This window comes from Saccopteryx leptura, chromosome 13 (assembly GCF_036850995.1).
Source record: "Saccopteryx leptura isolate mSacLep1 chromosome 13, mSacLep1_pri_phased_curated, whole genome shotgun sequence".
Classification (NCBI taxonomy): domain Eukaryota; kingdom Metazoa; phylum Chordata; class Mammalia; order Chiroptera; family Emballonuridae; genus Saccopteryx; species Saccopteryx leptura.
This window is the reverse complement of record NC_089515.1, coordinates 56,826,097-56,838,830: the sequence shown is the minus strand read 5'-3', so window position 1 is coordinate 56,838,830 and position 12,734 is coordinate 56,826,097. Positions and strand designations below refer to the sequence as shown.

The 12,734-nt window shown below is 59.0% G+C and overlaps 1 protein-coding gene across 8 annotated transcripts in view; it reads right to left on the bottom strand.

The window, feature by feature from the left end:
• Positions 1-12,734, bottom strand: part of APBA2 (amyloid beta precursor protein binding family A member 2) — a 73,106-nt gene that overhangs the window by 48,575 nt on the left and 11,797 nt on the right. The window contains exon 1 of one of the 8 annotated variants that reach the window (XM_066354572.1): positions 1,348-1,422. The exons of the other annotated variants lie outside the window; for them this stretch is intronic. The gene's annotated coding sequence lies outside the window, so the exon portion shown is untranslated. Of the gene's footprint in view, positions 1-1,347; positions 1,423-12,734 lie in introns of those variants that run through there. 8 annotated transcript variants of the gene reach the window in all.

Sequence of the window (12,734 nt, the reverse complement as noted above, 5' to 3'; positions counted from 1 at the left end):
GTGGTGGCGCAGTGGATAAAGTGTTGACCCAAAACGCTGAGGTCCCTGGTTCAAAACCCCCACGGTCACTGGCTCAGAGAGTGGGCTCATCAATGTGGGGTCATTGGCTCAGCCCCGTCAAGGCACGTAGGAGAAGCTATCAATAAACGACTTAAGTGATACAACTATGAGTAAATACTTCTCACCTCTTTCCCCTCCCCTCCCTCAAAACTAACTAACTAAAAGGGAGTCATGGTGGGTCATAACGCCTTAGGCTGGTATCTTCCTTGACCAAGGCCCTGAGCCGTCCATTGTCCCTTTGCCTTTGTAATCACACACACCTCTGGAATGTCACCATCAGGGTGGTCACCTTCTCCAGACCCCCCCCCCCAGGGCACAGTTCCCACTGAACCACGAGACCAGAGCCCCTCACTGTCATCCTGTTCCCCGCACACCCTCTCTGCATGCCGCTCATGGAAACACGAGACCACAGAGCCCCTCACTGTCATCCTGTTCCCCGCACACCCTCTCTGCATGCCGCTCATGGAAACACGGGACCACAGGGCCCCTCACTGTCATCCTGTTCCCCGCACACCCTCTCTGCATGCCGCTCTCGTCCACTGTTAACTGCCCCGCACCCGCCAGTGTGGAAAAGAAGTACGTGTCTGTTCGTTTCATTTTTTATCCGATCTTGGCGATTTTCCCCCTTTGCTCTCTCTCCCGCCTCCCTAGTCCATCACCAAGGGATTTCCTGTAACCCTTCCGTCTCCCCTTAGACCCTAAAGTGTAAAAACAAAAGCTGCAAAGCCACCATTCTCGGGACCCTTTTCTCAACCCGCTGCGGTTTCGCTTTCCAGCAACTGTCGTCTGTTTGGTGCAAATAAACTTGTAAAAATCCTTACGGGTGTGGTCTGGACGTTCCCGATGTCAACCATCTTAAGCGGGTCTGACAGAAAGACCAGGGTCTTCTCTGGGCAACTGTCCACCTCTGGGCAGTTGTGACCAGGGAAGGACGAGCCCAGAGCACAGGCGGGAATTCTCCCCATGTGTCCACTGGGCCCTGGACGGGCCACTGGGCCACCCCAGCACATGGGCCCATGGGGCTGCGTCCACCTCCTCCAGAAACTGGGACGTGTCTGTGGGCTCGGCCGGCCGGGCTTCTGCCCTGGGAGCCCCGCCCGCCTGCCGCCCCTGGGGCTGCCACGCCTGGTGGAGGGAGCCAGCTTCTCCTCTGCCCGCCCTGTCTGCAGGTCTCTGAAAGGACAGTCTTGCTCCCGTGTGGCCCGATCACCCCATGCCTCCCACACTCCCTGCAGAGGCACGGAAGCCCCAAGACGCTTCGGCAGGAAGCACAGTGCTGCACCTTACCTAACGCTTTCCCACGAGCAGAACCAGACCCACATCGCAACCCGATTAGAACCGGCTTTCAGGTGTCTGTTTATGGCACCGCACGGGCGCCCCTGGTGGCCGGCGGGTGAACTGGGGCCCTGGGCTCCTGAGCACCGCAAGTCGACGGCATCTTCCTCCTGTCTGTCTCCTCTCCTGTCCCCGGCAGCAGTTTAACTCGGGGGCAAGGCCTCCACCGCTGGGGCCCAGCACCCCTCCCCTTTCCAGGTCCCCCGAAGAGAAAACAGAACTTTCCTTCTCTGGGCGGTGGTGCCCGGTCCACACCCTCTGGTGTGCGCTGGCCGGAGCCACGTTGCGTTATTCTTGCCACCTGCCTCTCTGCCCAGATGGCTCGCCTCACAGACTTGCCACGAGGGCAGGGACCCGGGAGGGTCAAGGGGAGGCAGGGGGTCACAGTGTGACCACTGGGTTCTCCAGGGTCCGGGGCTCAGGCGCAGAGAGTGCTTCCGACAATCCGCCCTTCAGCCACGTGACGTCCAACACCAGGGGCTCCGTTCTCTCATGCACGTGGCTGCTGAGGCCGCTGGCGTGTGGCTTCATGACTCACTCATTTTCTCGCCGGATGCTCCCTCAGCTGCCATCACAGGGTCCCTGCTATGCTACAGGGCCATTTCTAGCAAAAAAAAAAACCCCAAAAAACAATGTGCAAATTGCTACCATCCAAAGGGTCAGATGCCTCCATCTTGGAAGCTCATCTTTCCAAGTTTGCAGGTGACCGGCCACAGAGGACGGGTAATAATCACCCCCCCCCCCAGTCCTCGGTTTGGGAAGACCCTCACTTCCTCATCCAGGGAGCTCCTTAGACGGAACGAGCTCAGTGAGTGGGGACCGTTCTTCCTTGCTGGGGTGGTGGAGACGTGGAGTATTTCAATCCATTTTGAAGCCCACAAATTTGCTCTAAAGCCAAACCAACTGTCACATTCTGTATCTCTAACTTGTTTTTCACATGTCTGCTTTGACGTACGACCCTCTGAGACTCTGTGAAGTAAACCTGGGTCTCCCCACGGCAGGGCCAGGCTCATGTGCGTGGCGCTGGGGTCGGGACACACAGTGTGTGGACCCAGCTGTCCTGGGACCTCTGACCCCTGTGCCCTTGGCGGCTGCAGGCTCCGTGCCAGGGGTGTTCCCAGCCACACCTGACACCGCGCCCAGTCTCCTGTTTGGGGTTCTTGCCTGGCTTCGGCGAACAGGGCAGTGCCACGCTGAGTGTGAAAAGCCAGACCTCAGTGCCAGGGTGTGTCCGGGTCACGGGAATGGGAGCTCTACCTGTGGGCTCAGCCAGGCCGACCGCAGGGAGTGGAGTGGGGGGTTCAGACAAACCCAGCTCGCCCGCCCGCCGTCGCTGACCTGGCTGTCACTCATGAGGACTCTCTCTGGGCAAAGGAGGCTCCTGTGTTTGCTGCCAGGAGCCCGATGCCGCCTGCCTTCCCCGGGAGGGCGGCTGGGATTTCGCGTTCTATCCGGGCAGTGCTGGGTACTGAAGGTGGGTCATCAGGCGGCTGAGGGCCAGAGAGACGCATGCCTGCCAGTCATACTGAACGAGGACGGGTACTGGCGGCAATTCCGGCCGAGGTGACGAGCAGGCCTGTGGGCTCAGCTCCCGGGGAGGCGGGGATGTGACAGTGCAGCGGGCAGGGCGTCACAGGTGGCAGCTTCGACCCTCCCAGCACCACGGAGCAGCAAGGAGGGAGCCCGTCACCCCCACTGCACAGATGCAGAAACTGAGGCATCTGTTTCCTCCTGTGTGGCCTGGGGAAATAAAAGTCATTACGTGGTGTGCCCAAGGCCACACACGGAGGGTGGGAGCTGGCACTGAATCCAGCCCAAGAACCCACGCTTTCAGCCCCTCTGCCATGTTGATAGAACAAGTGCAAAAAGGCATTTCTAGCGCATGAGCCAAAGGAAGGATTAGAAAATTGAACAAGGGCACGTGAGGTGTGAATTGGTAATTCCCAGAACAACAGACACAGGAAACACATGGGAATAAGATTAGAGACAGCCCCTGTGGAAAACAACTCAGCTGCTTCTAACAAATCTGAAGATGAGAGCCTGCATTCTGTCCCACGACAACCCCAATCCTTGCTGGATACTCTCGACGAGTCCAGATGAGCCTGCATTCTGTCCCACGACAACCCCAATCCTTGCTGGATCTTCTCGACGAGTCCAGATGAGCCTGCATTCTGTCCCACGACAACCCCAATCCTTGCTGGATACTCTCGACGAGTCCAGATGAGCCTGCATTCTGTCCCACGACAACCCCAATCCTTGCTGGATCTTCTCGACGAGTCCAGATGAGCCTGCATTCTGTCCCACGACAACCCCAATCCTTGCTGGATCTTCTCGACGAGTCCAGATGAGCCTGCACTCTGTCCCACGACAACCCCAATCCTTGCTGGATCTTCTCGACGAGTCCAGATGAGCCTGCATTCTGTCCCACGACAACCCCAATCCTTGCTGGATACTCTCGACGAGTCCAGATGAGCCTGCATTCTGTCCCACGACAACCCCAATCCTTGCTGGATACTCTCGACGAGTCCAGATGAGCCTGCATTCTGTCCCACGACAACCCCAATCCTTGCTGGATCTTCTCGACGAGTCCAGATGAGCCTGCATTCTGTCCCACGACAACCCCAATCCTTGCTGGATACTCTCGATGAGTCCAGATGAGCCTGCATTCTGTCCCACGACAACCCCAATCCTTGCTGGATCTTCTCGACGAGTCCAGCCCACAGTCACAGGGAGACACGTTCACGGGTCCCCAACAGGCCTGTTTGCAGCAGCAGAGACGTGGGACCCACCGGAACCTCCAGGCACAGGAAACAGACCGACAGCTCTGCCCGGCGGAGAAAACGTCTGCACCACAGCTATGTCTCCACACGCACAAACCTCACACACGTAACGGGAGGCCAGAGAGGGACACGTTTCAGAAACACGCCTGCGATCTGACGTCACTGACGCGCGCAGAAGTGATGGGACTCGGTAAACGAACAAACACAGTCACAAGCACACACCCAACTCGAACAGCACCTCCCTGCACGGGGAGACAAGGGCGAGGCAACTGGGGAGGGGCTTCACTATCTCGGTAACTGTGATGGTTTAAAATACGACCCCCAGCCCTGGCCGGTTGGCTCAGTGGACAGAGCGTCAGCAAGGTGTGCAGACGTCCTCAGTTTGATTCCCGGTCAGGGCACACAGGAGAACCATCTGCTTCTCGCCTCCTCCTCTCTTTTCTCTCCCTCTTCCCCTCCTGCAGCCAGTCGCTCGACTGATTCGAGCTTCAGCCCCAGGAGCCGATGATAGCTCCACTGGTCCAAGCACTGGCCCCAGATAGGGGTTGCTACGTGGATCCTGGTCGAGGAGCATGCTGGAGTCTAGTCTCTCTATCTCTCCTCCTCTCACTTAAAAAAAAAAAAAAATTTAGAGGCTCTGGCCGGTTGGCTCAGTGGTAGAGCATCGGCCTGGCGTGCAGGGGTCCCGGGTTTGATTCCCGGCCAGGGCACACAGGAGAAGCGCCCATCTGCTTCTCCACCCCTCCCCCTCTCCTTCCTCTCTGTCTCTCTCTTCCCCTCCCGCAGCCAAGGCTCTATTGGAGCAAGGATGGCCCAGGCGCTGGGGATGGCTCCTTGGCCTCTGCCCCAGGCGCTGGAGTGGCTCTGGTCACGGCAGAACGACACCCCGGAGGGGCAGAGCATCGCCCCCTGGTGGGCAGAGCGTCGCCCCTGGTGGGCATGCCGGGTGGATCCCGGTCGGGCGCATGCGGGAGTCTGTCTGACTGTCTCTCCCCATTTCCAGCTTCAGAAAAATACAAAAAAAAAAAAAATTTAGACCACCAATTCTTTGACACGGCCTTCAATAGAGGGAGACTCAACCCCCTCGCCTTGGTCATGAGCTGGATGTGGCAAATTGCTTCTAGCAAACAGGAAAGGGACAGAGTGTGGCGAGTGAGACCAGGTCACAAAAGGCACTGCAGTCTCATCGAGAGTCTCTCCCGGGTCTGCGGGAAGCAGCTACCATGCTGGGTGGACACTCCGTCAGCACCACGGAGAGCGCTGCGCTCTGCGATCAGCACCTGGGAGAGCGCGCACGGGGCTGCGATCAATCAGCGCCACGGAGAGCGAGAGAGGACCAGCCCTGTGGCCTCCTGCCCCCTCCCCCACCCCACCCTGTGAGGTCCAGCTCCAAGTGGCTCCTTCAGCCTCAGTCCAGCCTTCAGCTGACCGCAGCCCCAGTCCACATCTTGACTCCGAGCCAGTCAGAGTCACACAGCTGAGCTGCTCCCAGACTCCTCACCCACTGGTGCCCCAGGAAGTCAAGTCCAGGTCCTGGTGGACTGCCCACTGTCAGCCCCTCAGAGGGGGCACCCCAGACCCAGGTCTGCACCCAGAGCTCCCAGCACAGCCCCTGGCACCCAGGAGGGGTTCTGCTACCTGATTCCGGACCCCCACTCTGCTCCCTGTACAGCTGACACAGCCGCCAGACCTGGACCGAGCGTGAGAGTCTGGGCGTCCTCCCAGGATGCTGCCCTTCCCGAGTGGAAGCTCATAACCGCGGGGGGGGGGGCAGGCGCCTGGGGCAGCTGAGGGGTCTCCCCCACCTCTGAGACCTCAGCAGGATCCTGGCCCAGGGTGGGGGAGCCCCATCTCCTGCATAGGGACTCGGAGGTGTTAAGTGAGCGTTAGCAAGACCATCGAGGAACAGAGCATGTGTCTTCACACGCACTCTCCCCAGGCAGGCTGGTGCTGAACGTGGCAGGTGCTGGGCGACCTCGGTACAAACACTGAGGAGAGACGAAAGGAGACCGGAACACGGTCAGCCAGACTCCCTTGTGAACACGCACAGAAGTCCTCCGTGGAAACATCAGCCGAGTGGCCCCGCAGCATCTAAGCAAACACATCACGATGACATCTGGGCTCTCACCCCAGAAGCGCCCAGTGGGCGTTATACTAGAAAAGCTAATGAGGCCACTGCACACGTCACCGTGGTCACAGATCATCCCGCTTGATGCAGAAAAATCCATTTGACCAAATTCGCCACCCATTTGTAATTCAAGGCGGAGGCCAGATTCCAAGCAGATGAAGAGAACCAGAGGGGTGTGTGTGTGTGTGTGTGTGTGTGTGTGTGTGTGTGTGTGTGTGTGTCTTCCCTTCACAGAGACAGTCACGGCCCGGAGCCGACAGGCCACCTCACAGCGGACAACCAGACACAGCCCCGCGGGGAGCAATGAAAACCTGCAGCCTCACTGCTTCGGTTTAACACTGCCCCGTGGCTCCTAACCAGAGAAACAAAAAAAGGCAAAGAAATCAGAGGATGAAGACTGGGGTGGACAAGACCCAGCTGGCCTCATTCGCAGGGAACGGGCTGCCCACAGAGAAACCCCGAGAGACCCCACAGACGACTCAGCACGGCGCTGGAGCGCAGACATGCAGAGACCCCAGAGCAGTCTCGGAGGTCACTGCAGAGGACACGCCACCGGGACGGGAGCCAAAAACAGGGGCCTCGGAACCCATCCGATGGAAGAGACACAAACAAAAACACAGGCGCCTTTCTGGAAAGAGACCCACGACTTGACTGGGAGGGACAGGAGGAGACCTCGTAAAACAAGGTCCCTGTGAGCACGTTTCTGTTTGGGGTGTGGTTTTCCAAGTGGGTGTTTGCTTCTGAGTAGTCCCGAAGGTGGGATGGGTGGGTCAAGGTCAGGGCGCATGCCCAGGGGTCCATGCGGTCTGTCCTCTCCAGGGGCTGGAGCACAACTTTGCCACAGAATTACTGGAGGCTGCAAGTCCAAGACCAAGGAATCGGCAGGACTGGTCCCTTCCCTGGCCCCCACCCTGGTCTCTGCTCCATGTCTACATCCTTATTGCCTCATCTAAGGACAGTGGTCATCTTGGGTTGGGGCCCTCCCTAATGACCTCATGTTAACGTAACTACACCTGCAAGTCCCCATCTCCAAATCCAGTCAGTCACGTGCGGCCGTCCTGGGGGGTGGGACTTCCGCCTACGAATGTGTGGTGGTGGGCACAATTCATCCTATAACAAGAACTGCTGACATGATTCTCCCTGCTTTGATGGATGCAGGCGTTCCCTGGGTTACAAACGAGACAGGTCCTGCAGGTTTGTGCTTAGGTTGAGTTTGTATGTACGCTGGAACAGGTACATACATGTACCGATCGATGACATGCAACTTAGACGGCTGTTTGCCTTAACATGGTGTTTATTTTTACCGTTCTGTGCACATATGTACTTAGGACCATTTCAAACCTACAGAACCGAGTCTTGCTCGTAACCCCGGGGATGGCTTCTACTTAAAACGTCCTAAAATGGAATGTGGAAACAGAAAGATCTACTCACTGAAGAGTTTCCCGAATGACTGAACTGACACTAAGCACACGGTTACAGCCAATGAGGAAAGGCCTTGGAAATGTTCTGATATTAAAAACACCCAGGCATTTCTGCCTCCAGAAACACTCGGGTAACTACCCAACTGCAACAGCCCTCCCGCTCTGGAAGTGTAATGAGGTCTGTGGAGTTCGGGGTTGGCTCCTGAGATCCAGACGGGCCTGCATGCACTCGGCACTGGAAGACACAGACGTCATTAACTGCGGGCGGAGCCCAGTGGGCTGAGCTCTGGGCAGCTCTGCGACCCCAGGGTGGGCTGTGGGCGGTCCCGGGTGAGGGCTACCCGCTCCCAGCAAAATGAAACGATCAACATCTGACCATCAGAGTCACCTGCAGGGATACGCAGCCCGTTCGCTGCCTCAGAAGTCGTCCGCTGCAACCCAGGGGCCTGTTACTTCAAGACAGGAAGGGGCTTGTGGGGTCACCCCCCCAATGCTGCATTGTTCTTATAATGCAGCTTTGCCTGGTGTAGACCCGAGCAACCCTCAGATTCCTCCTGGGTCGGCCAGGGAGGCGGGGTCGTGCTGCGGGATAGGTGGGGACTAACTCACGGTAACTCACGGAGCTGCGGTTTGGGCACAGTTCCCGTCTTGCTCACTCAGAGTCTCCTGTGGGCCCGGCTCCCCCTCCAAGGGCCAAGGCTGGCCACTCGATACCATGGCACTGCCTTCTCGTCACGTGACCACCGGGAAGAAGACACACGAGGAAAGTGGGTACTCTCAAAGCTTCTCCTAAAGGTCACGTCTGCTCGCCTCTCATTGGCCAAAGCCAGTCACACGGGCTCTGACTTTGAGGAGGTGGAGAGGTGCCGTCCGGAGGAGCAGTGACACCTGCCATTCTGACAGGGACACCATGCACAGAGGTGGCCCCCAGGTTCCCAACACGCCCTCTGAGCTCCTCTGTGGTCACCCTGTCGACAGCAGGGACTCTGTCTTGGGAAACGTGGTGGGTCTGGCGAAGAGAACGTGTCTGACTGAACAGGGCTCCCTCCCAGCGTGGGGACAGCACGCCCAGTGGACGGGACCGGGCCCCGCCCAAGACCACAGCCGCGCCCCTGGGGAGCCACGCGGGAGCCAGCCCTGAGCACCACGAGAGCTGCACGCCCCGGGCACCCGGGTGATGCCTCGGTGGACACCCCTCCCCATTCAAGTCGCTGCCACGCGCCCACGGGTGGAGGCGCCCTCTTTGTTCCTGTGTTCCTTGTTATCTGTCGTCGCATCAATGGCTGCGAGCGAAGGGGCATTTCTCTGGGCGGAGCGGGTGGGCGGCTGCAGTCAAGCCTTTTGAGCCAGTGTTCCTCCTGGGCTGGTTCAAACGGAGCCACAGTGGCACGGTCACTGGAATTCATCACGAGAGCCTGAGACAAGCCACGGGGCCGGGATCGGAGGAGCCAGGGACATCCGTGTGTCCTGAGTGGCAGTGTTCTGAGTGGGATGTCAGGACGCTGGTGTCTGATGGCCCAGGACAGGCCACAGAGAAGCATCTGGGGGCACCACCACTGTGAGTCACAGCCTCGGTGCTCGGAAGACACAAGCAGCAGCCAGCAGCCCATGGTGGGCGGGGATGAGGGGCTCCCCTCCACCCCCCCGGCTGCCCCAGCTCAGGGGCTCTGCAGGAGGGAGGAGGGGAAGGGCCAGTGCTGCTCACCCAGCACGACACCTGGGAGGCCTCAAGGCCCCTTGGGGCACTGCCCCCGGGCCAGCAGGCCCAGCGTACACTGGTCAAGGCCCGACGTCCTGTGCGTGAGCAGGGTACGCCCTGGGAGCTCCTCCAGGACGACCTGGGGAAGGGTTTCCCTCAGATGTGAAACCCCCTGCAATGGGCCAGCCCCCCACCGGGCCCACACACTCTGGGAACAGAGCCTGTACTACCAGGTCCTGGTGCCAGGACCAGATGCAGGCCCACCAGGCCCACTGGGAGGGCGCAGAAAAAACCCAGGAGCTTCTGAACCTCCAGCAGGCCCGCTGAACCTGCCTACCTCACCCCCCACAGTTCAGCCACTCTCCTCCCTCCGCACACCGGTCACCAGATCAGGCCGTGCCGCGGTGACTGCGCGACCCTCCTTTCCCCCGACCTGGCGGCGCCCGATGTGGGAGGAAGATGTTTACAGCGGCTTCGCCTGCGCCTGCTGTCCGGGACGCCCTCTCCGCCCTCCGCAGGGCTGAGGGTCACCCACAGGGGACTCGCCCCCACGGTGACGTCCATGCGTCCAGAACACCTTCCCAGAGGATGACTCTGCAAGTATGTCCAGAGCCGTGAGGGGGACCCCCAAGTTCATACAGTGAAGACTGAGATCGCGATTTTAAATTACTGCTGATTGAATAAACAGAAAGGCCTCCCGTCCGCACGCCAGATGCAGACGGCAGCATCCCAAGTGACCCCGGAAGGCCACCCTGTGCCTGCAGCCACCACCCTGCACCTCACAGAGAGAGAAACGTCCGGAGCCCCCCTGCATGTCCTGGACACGGTCACCACTGCCCCAGCTCTGCGAAACGAGAGCATTTCTGGCCGACCCCTGAAGGGGCAGTGCTGCCCTGAGCAAAGTGTGGCGAAGGCGTGGGCCTCCCGCGTCAGCGCTCGGCCAGGGGACAAGGACACAGGGTCCCCCGCCATCAGCCCTGCTTTCCTGGACAGAGGCGTGACAGTCTCTCTCGTTCACAGTGGCCTTCTGTTTGCTGTCCCCACCCATTCCTGGGTCTCCTCAAAAGTCCAGGAGCACCTGACCAGGTGGTGGCTCAGTGGATAGAGCGTCAGATTGGGATGTGGAAGGACCCAGGTTCGAGACCCCGAGGTTGCCAGCTTGAGCACGGGCTCATCTGGCTTGAGCCAAAAAAAGCTCACCAGCTTGGACCCAAGGTTGCTGGCTCGAGCAAGGGATCACTCAGTCTGCTGAAGGCCTGCGGTCAAGGCACATATGAGAAAGCAATCAATGAACAACTAAGGAGTCCCAACGAAAAACTGATGATTGATGCTTCTCATCTCTCTCCGTTCCTGTCTGTCTGTCCCTATCTATCCTTCTCTCTGACTCTCTCTCTGTCCCTGTAAAAATAAATTAATTAATTAATTAATTAATTAAAAAAAAAAAAAAGTCCAGGAGCTAGGCCCTGGCCAGTCAGCTCAGTGGTAGAGCGTTGGCCAGGCGTGTGGAAGTCCCGGGTTCGATTCCCGGCCAGGGCACACAAGAGAAGCGTCCATCTGCTTCTCCACCCCTCCCCCTCTCCTTCCTCTCTGTCTCTCTCTTCCCCTCCCACAGCCAAGACTCCACTGGAGCAAAGTTGGCCTGGACGCTGAGGATGGTTCTATGGCCTCTGCCTCAGGCGCTAGAATGGCTCTGGTTGCAACAGAGCAACGCCCCAGATGGGCAGAGCATTGCCCCCTGGTGGGCTTGCCGGGTGGATCCCGGTCGGGTGCATGCAGGAGTCTGTCTCTCTGCCTCCCCACTTCTCACTTTGGAAAAATAAAATAAAATAAATAAGTAAAAGTCCAGGAGCTCCAGAATGACCCACGTGGGCTGTCCCTCACGAAGGCCACCAGCTGGGGGCAGATGTTTAGTGTGACCTGATCAGCTGCCCCACAGGGCCGGCAGAGGCAGCACGCACACCCATGTCCTCCGCTGACGGACACCACCCGCCTACCCTCCGCTTCCCCAGTGTCCTGGCCCACGTGGACCAGGAACGTGGGAGGAGAGCTCTCTTTGGAGGGCTGTGCCCATTGGGGGGAAGGGTGGGTCTGTCTCCACCTCTGGAGCAGGGGTTCCATACCCCTCGGACAGCAGCCCTGCGTCCCTGGGGGGGGGGCTTGTGCCGGGTCTCATGAGAATTCGCAGGCTGGAGGCCGTGGCCAGTCATCCCCACGAGGGAAAGAGGAGCTGCCTAGCGGGAGCTGCCTGCTGCCCGGGGCCGTGGAGTGTGGCCAGGAGGGCTCCCTAAGGGACCTGGGGCCGTGGAGTGTGGCCAGGAGGGCTCCCTAAGGGGCCTGGGGCTGTGGAGTGTGGCCAGGAGGACCCCCTAAGGGACCTGGGGCCGTGGAGTGTGGCCCAGGAGGGCTCCCTAAGGGGCCTGGGGCGGGACACACAGCTTGAGGGACGGGCACTTCCCCCGGGTCTTGGAGGTGAGCAGCAAGTGCCCAGAGGAGCATGTCTGAGACGCTCACAGACGCACCTCGGGGAAGGTAACCCAGAATCCATCGTCTGCTGGACCCGAGAGGAAAGGTCACACACGAGAGGAGAGGTCACGCATGAGACGAGAGGTCACGCACGAGAGGAGAGGTCACGCACGAGAGGAGAGGTCACGCACGAGACGAGAGGTCACGCACGAGAGGAGAGGTCACGCACGAGAGGAGAGGTCACGCACGAGAGGAGAGGTCACGCACGAGAGGAGAGGTCACGCACGAGACGAGAGGTCACGCACGAGAGGAGAGGTCACGCACGAGACGAGAGGTCACGCACGAGAGGAGAGGTCACGCACGAGAGGAGAGGTCACGCACGAGACGAGAGGTCACACACAGTCCTCCACTACCAGCCCCCAAGACAGGTCAGGCTCCAGGCTGGTGGGAGATGCCCCGGGAGCCTACAACAGCTCATTTTTATCACTCAAATGAGACTCTTTCTGGGACTGACAGTCCCCAGGGAACAACTTATTGCCTTTAGAACAACAGAAAATCTCCAGGACGTCCGAGTGTTCACTTGGGCAGAGAAACCATTAGCCCCTGAGGCAGGTTCAGAGGGACGGCGCCGATAAACTGGACAGAGGGACGAGTCATGTCCCCGGTGGGACAGAGTGGACGGCACGGGATTTCGTCACGTTACTCAAAGCAGCGCAAAATGTAAAACTTACAAGCTGTTTATTCCTGGAACTCCCTGCTGTCGACTCCAGGTATCTAAAAGTATCTAAACGGCTGAAAGTATCGTTTTAAATAGGAACCGTCTAAATACACCAATGAAAAAATAAAGG